The following is an 8,672-nucleotide window of genomic DNA, read 5'->3' on the forward strand; positions in this document are numbered from 1 at the left end:
CCGATCACATATTGTATACCGCATCCCTTGCTCCACCCTTAATTGTAATTCTGCTTACATAGGCGAAACCAAAAATCTCTTAAAAGGCCGTGTCAAACAACACAAATATTTTATTTTCTCACATAATCATTCTGCCGCTAAACTTTCGGAACATTCTCTTTCTTTAAATCATTCCTTCGACTTCGACAAAACGTGTATACTTGTATCATAACCATGACAAAAGGCTCATCTCTGAAACCCTCTATATCCAATTAGAACCTTCTTCCGTCAATTTAAAAGCCAACTAGAACAACTTATCATTAACATATTCACAAATAGTTAATTGATTAAAAAAGTAATTTTCACATTTTAATTTTAAAAATTTTTTTTATTTTTTCCGCCCACTTTTTAACGTATTATTTCACTTGTTAAACTTTTTCTTACACATTTGTCGTCCCCCTCTTACATACGTTTCCTCTTTTTAACTGTTGTTAAATACCCATGATACTTTGTCATCTTCCGGTACTTAGTTATTCGGTAATTCGTTCGTTGGTATATATTTTTAACTCATCCAAAAACCATTTGTCGTCACCCTCTCACACACTTTCTTCCTCTAAATATTTTCTACTTTTTATTGTTTATTTTTTATCCTTTCGTAACGTTTCCTCTTAAAAACCCTTAGTCATTCTTGTAACGGCTTTTTTAATTCAGAGTTTGTCCGTTATTGGCGCAGTATCCATTAGGCGTTTGATTTTCAAGCTAACAGGTTCGTTTTATTCTTTTTTTTTCTTTCCCCTTTCGTTATTTTACCACTCCTTCTTTTCTCCATTTTCCTTACCTACGTTATAAGTTATGTTTACTATATTATTATTGGTGTTTTCAAAAAAAATGTATCTATTCATTTCTTATGGTATACTTTACTTATATTTTGTCTCCTTATCAATTATTATTGTTACATATATTTTCTTCCTCTCAATTTTCTTTTTCTTTACATATTTCAATTTTTAAACTATTAATAACTAATATGTTCATACTTCTTTGCATTATATAACTTCATTTCCTTAATTGTTTATTTTACCCACTCTTTCAATTACCTATGTATACATTTTATTTCCCGCTTCTCTCATCACTTCATTTTATTAATTCTATTTTGTAAAATTATTCATTTTATGTTATTCTGTTTATACTTTCTTTTTTATTTTCTATATTTACTGTAGTTGTTATCTCTGACATATAAGGGTCCATTTTTATGTTTTGGGATATGCAGAATATGAAAATGCTTACGATTTTGTATCGTTGATTGTGTATCGATTTATTTTGTCATTTCTTATATATTAGAGTCCTCTTATATGTTTCTAATATAAATATATAAATTATAAATTTATTTTAACTTTTCTGATTACTAAAATGTTAAGGCCCATTTATATGTTTGGCCCATTTATATGAAAATGTCATCGATTTTAAGCTCGTGGATCGGTTAATGTTACTTTTTCAGATTCCAACGTACTATGGTCCCTTTTCATGTTTTGGGCTATGCAAAATATGAAAATGCATTCGATTTTAAGATCGTGTATTGATTAATTTTACCTTTTCAGATTTCAACATACTATGGTCCCATTATATGTTTTAACAGATGCAAAAAATGGTAAAGCTATTACTTATAAAATGCCGCGTCGATTTATTACAACTTTTCTTAGAGTTCCTATTTATACTAGGGTCATTTTACATAGATTGAGCCTTTTGTATATTTTCTGTATCTTATACGTGGTATAGTTAAAATAAATCGATACGCGATCTTAAAATCGATAACTTTTACAAATTTTGCATATCCCAAAACATATAGATGGGCTGTAATGTGTCAAAATTTAGAAAACTTAAAATAAATCAATGTGCAAACATGTGATCGTAAAATCGAATAGCATTTTCATATTCTGCATATCCTAGAACACAAAAATGGACCCATATATATCAGAAATCAGAAAAGTTGAAATAAATCGATACGCGATCTTAAAACAGATAGCATTTTCATATTTTACATTTACCAAAACATAAAAATAGACCCTAATATGTTAAAAATCAGAAAAGTTTAAATAAATCAATATGCGATTTTCAAATCAACAGCATTTTCGTTTTCTACTCTGAAAATGTGAAATGGGAACCCCATGCATTAGAAATCAAAAATGGTAAAAAATAAGCTAATTTTTTGTTCGAATAATTTTGTATTCTACTAATTTTTTATTCCATTAAAATAATATTTCAAATATTCGAAAACAAAAGTATTCGAATTGTTAAATCGTATTTTTATTGGAATAAAAATGTATTCGTTTCTCGTTTCAATCGAATACTTTTTACCCAACTCTGAAGAGTGCTAATATTTGATCTATCAATGAAGATAGGGTTCAACTAATGGCAATCAATGAAGATACGGTTCAACTAATGGCAATCAATGAAGATACGGTTCAACTAAGGGCAATCAATGAAGATACGGTTCAACTAAGGGCAATCAATGAAGATACGGTTCAACTAAGGGCAATCAATGAAGATACGGTTCAACTAATGGCAATCAATTAAGATACGGTTCAACTAATGGCAATCAATGAAGATACGCGTCGGATTCACAGATGCCTTCGCAGATGTAAAAGTAACACACGACTGAATAGTTACGGCGGGTTTCAGAAACAATAAGGTATTAGGTTTAGCCTGCAACTGAGGTGAAAGGTTACCGAGCCTCGAAAAGCAGATTCCAGGAAAATGTTAGGAAAACGGACGAGAAGAAGAAATCCCTTCAACTTGTTATTTATCATTTTCTCCATCTTGTTCAGTCAATATTTATCATTTTCTCCATCTTGTTCAGTCAATTAAATGATACTCTAAGCCTAAGATCAATGATTTGCTTAAAGAGAACTCCAACTGGTCCAAACCAGGATTCATCTTTAAAAGTTAATTTTTCTAATAATCAAGTTGATTAATCGAATTATAATGATATGGAAGTTTTGACGAGTTATCGAGATATACCTTTTGATTGCGATATTGGCTGAACCGTTCGGACAGCGTTTAACACTTTATGGGAGAATGGTTTAAATAATAACTTCTTCTAAACAATCAACTGTATTTTATTGAATTGTCCTCATATTCATCCCTTAGCGTAAAAAATATGCTGTTCTATAATTTTAAGTAAATAATCAGTTAACACTAAAATTACAAACAAAGAGTTTGACAACTTAAAGTGAAATTATTTTAATCTCACTCATCTTTGACCTATACTAATGTTGAATAGTTATTGACTGGTATTTTTTAAGTGTAATACGATAAGAATGAAATCTCGAAATTAGTCGAAATATCGTATGTCAATTCACAGCATTTTGTTCAATTTCTTAGGTTTCTTGTACTTTATAGACAAGCTGGTCTTTAATAAAATATAGAACAATCATGAGAAATAATAAAAATTTAATTATCCATTGTCCACGAAAACCGAAACAATTTTGAAATTTGTATTGTAATTTGAATTGTATATTCTAGGTCAATTTGTATATTCTAACAGCAATGAATGTCGAAAAAATGATATATCCACCTATTATATAAAGTTTAATTTAGCGAATTCCTTATGCAGCGCTGTTGATGACAAGTTTATCGTATTTATTTAAATTTGTCAAAACTCATATAATTAAATCTATACATTTTGTATAACGAAATCTTTGCAATTTTTTATAACTCAATAAAAAATAAAAGGAATTAATTTTATAGCTCTATCATTTGGTTTAACTGTATTCTTTGCGAAGTTCTCCTTTGAGCATATAATGTTCAATGGTTACTCTCAAGGTTAAAGACACCTTAAAAAACCAAAACTATCTTCACGAAAATGGTTAAGTGATATCAAAACATGTATTTGAAATTTTTCATTTTAGTTTTCCGAAACTAAAACTTGGAGTGCATTTGTATTTAATATCAGGTACAAACAACTACCCTGAATGTATTGCAAAAAAGTTCATACATTTTTTTGTTTATCATAACAGGCAATAACACTAAGACAAAATAAAAATGTCTCTATCTCTATCTCCCTTTCCCCTCCCTCCTTATAATATTTAATGCATTATTAGAAATCATTAAGTTTTCTTAATTGACACTGAGACTTGCTGATATAGGTTATGATAAATGTAATGAATGAGGAGTTAGAATGATAGCTAGCTAATTATTGTATATTACTATATACACCCTAAGCCTTTATTAGCAAAGAGTTACTACCTGGGGATAATCCTTCTCCTCCGACCGAGCACCATCCTTCACTCAGATCACTGACCAGCCCCAGAGCCGCGGCTCCACTGGCCGGCTCTTGGGACCTTGGCACTTTTCGTCGAGGACGCCGGCCCCCGCCACTTCCTAGCAGATCAGATCTATATCAGAGGATACAACACCCTAAGCTAACTTAATAGTTTATTTCGGAAAATTGGTAAACTTCGTCTGAAGGTTATCTGTGCCTTGGAACAATTATAAAGAACAGAAATTAAGATTGTTAACGAAGATGGACATATCATCAGAAGCTACGAACTCAATCAAATGATAACAACTTAGCTCCTATTTTTATCCTATTTAAAAGACATAACTAAATATTGGATCACCCGTTCAAAAGATGACCAAGGAACCTTTTCCTTTTCCAAGGTTTGTACCACATGCTTGTTACTTAGTAACTAAACGGACACCTTTCCAAGGTTTGTACCACATGCTTGTTACATAGTAACTAAACGGACACCTTTCCAAGGTTTGTACCACATGCTTGTTACTTAGTAACTAAACGGACACCTTTCCAAGGTTTGTACCACATGCTTGTTACTTAGTAACTAAACGGACACCTTTCCAAGGTTTGTACCACATGCTTGTTACTTGGTAACTAAATGGACACCTTTTAATTAAATATTTGAAATTCTTTATATCAGGGTTTGATTAACTGGAGCAGTACAAATATAACATAAAGGCGAACTGTGAAGAACCAAACTAAATTTAATTCCTTTAGCCAACCATTTGGAGCCCACCCCAGTACTGCACTACCACGAGGGGCTATGTCCCAGTATTGGAGTAGCCTCCTAACATCCAGGGCAATCCCTATATCCGTTTATATATTCCGATACATAGTAAACTACTAAACATCAAATTGGCTTTCCTGTCAAACTGGTTTTGACTCTTAACATATAGTATTCTTATCGATAAACCTCTTAAGTTTTCAATAATCAGTCGATATCAACAGACGCGGAAACAATTAAACAAAGCGTCCCAAAAATGATCAGTTATTTTGCCGTAAGACATAAGCTAACAGAGGAATAGAGATAACGTCACATAACTCCGACAATATATAATAATTTCTCAACGATGAAGAACTATTAACAAGAAAGTTACTAAGGATGGTAGGATAGATGACGATATGAACAGATGCAATGGGAATCCCAAACCATTGTGTGAGGTCATCATTGCGTAAACATATATGGGAAACATGTATATCAGCTTTTACTAATCGATATATTTCTTTATAATGATCGAACAAAGGGAAAATATGATATACGGTTTTGAAAGAGCGCCAACGTCCTTTTTTACAAACTTATAGTTTCTTATATAGTTATTATAGTTATGATAGTGAGGCCTCTCATAGATTAATTTTGTTTATTAATTAAAAATGATCTAAAATATACAATATTGATAGCTGCTTGTAACTATAATGATTTGTTATTACAGCACAACTATCAAGACTAGCATTGCACAACTATCATAACTACCATGACTATCATAGCACAACTATAGTCATATTTTTTTCTGAAAACTTTCCGTTTGTTTTACAAATCCATTTTTTTTTTTCAAGATCTGCATTTTGGCTCGAGTCGATGAAATATCCTCAAAAGAGTTTGTTGCTTTGATAGCAACATTCCGGTACCTAAGTTGCCTTAGCGTCCCTATGTAGATGAATTTAATGCTAACCATAAAACTTTGTTGCTTTGATAACAACATTCCGCTACCTAAGTTGTCTTAGAGGCCCTATGGAGATGAATTTAGTGCTAACCATAAGATGAATTTAGTGCTAACCATAAGACTTTGTTGCTTTGATAACAACATTCCGGTACCTAAGTTGCCTTGGAGGCCCTATGTAGATGAATTTAGTGCTAACCCAATTACCATTAGGCGATCGCTCCCTTTAAAAAAATTATTTAGTTCTCTGGTCTCTCCGGTCCTCAGGTCCTGGGCCGTTACATGTCCACTCATCACGTTAGCCCTGATGAAGATCTATATTGTGGGTCGAAATGTCGGCAATAAATGTTTTTTAATAAAGTTTTTTCTCTCTTTTTATTTATATCCGCACATGTCAAATATTGACAATCAGCAGATTGTCTAAGTAGTCTACTACTTGCATTTTCGGGCATGAGAGTCGTGGCCATTTGTACTATAAGTGAGTTTGGATGTCACAATAATTTTTCATAAGAACGTTTGTAGTTAAGTCGTATGTATTCATTGACTATTAGATCACTTCAAGTCAGAATGCAAAGTAATGATATTTACTTTGGTGATAAGTTCCTGTGTTTTAGACTGTAAATATTGTAATAGTTTGACGTGAGGCTGGTTAGCTATTCTATAAATTTGTAGCACATATGACGATACAGGTTTTATTGAATATCTTTATGTCCATGGAATGCCGCATGTGTATGTTATGTACAATAGTAGTGGAAGTATTGATCTCTGAGATACATTGGCTAGGATTAATCTCATTAAAGATAGCGCTAGCCCCTGTTGCATGATGAAAAATCTGTGCGAAAGAAATAAATTGGTATGGGTAATGACGCTCAGAAAATATGGAGAATGTAAGCTTGTCCCTAGAGGGGCAACAAACTGATACAAGAGTGATGTAGTTTTGTTTTGGATTTAATGTTATGCCTGTAGACTATATAATGTTATGCCTGTAGACTGTGGAATGTCATGCCTGTAGACTGTATAATGTAATGCATGTAGACTGTATAATATAATATCTGTTGACAGTATAATATAATACCTGTAGACAGTATAATGTTATGGCTGTAGACTGTGTAATGTTATGCCTGTAGGCTGTATAATGTAATGCCTGTAGACTATATAATATAATATCTGTAGAGTGTATAATATAATATCTGTTGACAGTATAATATAATACCTGTAGACAGTATAATGTTATGCCTGTAGATTGTGTAATGTTATGCCTGTAGGCTGTATAATGTAATGCCTGTAGATTATATAATATAATATCTGTTGACAGTATAATGTTATGCCTGTAGACTGTATAATGTTATCCCTGTAGACTGTATAATGTTATGCCTGTAGACTGTATAATGTTATACCTGTAGGCTGTATAATGCAATGCCTGTAGACTGTATAATATAATATCTGTTGACAGTATAATTTTATGCCTGTAGACTATATAATGTTATGCCTGTAGACTGTATAATGTTATGCCTGTAGGCTGTATAATGTAATGCCTGTAGACTGTATAATATAATATCTGTTGACAGTATAATTTTATGCCTTAATGAAAATTATAATTAGTATTAAACTTTCATTAATTAAACTAAATGTAGTTCTTAATACGCAGATAGGAGGACAGCTCCTTCCACTTCGGTCGGTAAAGCCAATCCAGTTAGTTAGCTACACTACTAAGTATTAATGTATAACGTACAAAAATCTATTAAATTGACGTTCATGGAAACCCATACACAATACGTAGCTATATTCTATGTAGCTGAGAAACTAGCTACTATAACAGCTACGAAGCTAGGCACTATATAGCTAAGAAGCTACGAAGATATAGCTACTATACAAGCTACGAAGATGTGGTCTAAGCAAATTGAAAGTTTTTTTTTTAAGTATGTTACCTGCAATCATGCTCAGTTAATACTGGTATGGGAACTCACCTGAAACAAAAACAATAACGTTAATTTTACAAAAATATATAGAATATTAACATATACATAGTAGTCATTGGAAAGCTTCAAAGAGATAGATAACGAATTAGAAATCAAACATGTAAATGATAAGAGCAGTTTAAAGGAGAAGGATGGATTGAGGCCGAGGAACACGAAGCTTATTTGTATAAAATGAGTTAAATATATCTAACCCAAGAATTGTACCTGAGCATTTAACTAACCCAAGAAAATAATAATAATTAAATCCTACAATAACTTGAATTATATAATAAATGAACTTAATACATGACATGATAATGCTAAAACAAAAATATTTTTATAACGATACAAATGCCAATTAAAAACTATTTAAATCATTGAGACCGGATCAGCTATACTAGTTGCCCAGATGAAGCAGACGAACTAGAACTTTTTAGAGAGGAGACAGCTTACTAATTGCCGAGGTGAAGCGGACGGACTAGTGTAGCTTAAGGGCTACACTAGTTACAAGGTGTGAAAGGTTACAATCTTAGTTGCCAAGATGAAGCGAACGGACTAGTATAGCCATTAAGAACAGGTTACAATCTTAGTTGCCGAGATAAAGCGGACGGAGTAGTATAGCCGTTAAGGAAAGGTTACAATCTTAGTTGCCGAGATGAAACGGACGAACTAGTGTAGCCGTTAAGGAAAGGTACAATCTTAGTTGACGAAATGAAGCGGACGGACTATCATAGCCGTTAAGAATAGGTTACAATCTTGGTTGCCGAGATGAAGCGGACGGACTAG

The 8,672-nt window shown here is 32.4% G+C and overlaps 1 long non-coding RNA gene across 1 annotated transcript in view; it reads right to left on the bottom strand.

The window, feature by feature from the left end:
- Positions 1–2,895: 2,895 nt before the first annotated feature.
- The window catches only part of LOC136796210 (uncharacterized), a 24,339-nt gene continuing 18,562 nt past the window's right edge, over positions 2,896–8,672 (bottom strand). The window contains exons 2-3 of the long non-coding RNA XR_010843904.1: positions 7,857–7,895; positions 2,896–4,356 (exon numbers count right to left, since the gene is read on the bottom strand). This is a non-coding gene — a long non-coding RNA (uncharacterized lncRNA). The remainder of the gene's footprint in view (positions 4,357–7,856; positions 7,896–8,672) is intronic.

Source organism: Halyomorpha halys, unplaced genomic scaffold, assembly GCF_000696795.3.
Source record: "Halyomorpha halys isolate HHAL.00 unplaced genomic scaffold, Hhal_1.1 Scaffold229.1, whole genome shotgun sequence".
NCBI lineage: Eukaryota > Metazoa > Arthropoda > Insecta > Hemiptera > Pentatomidae > Halyomorpha > Halyomorpha halys.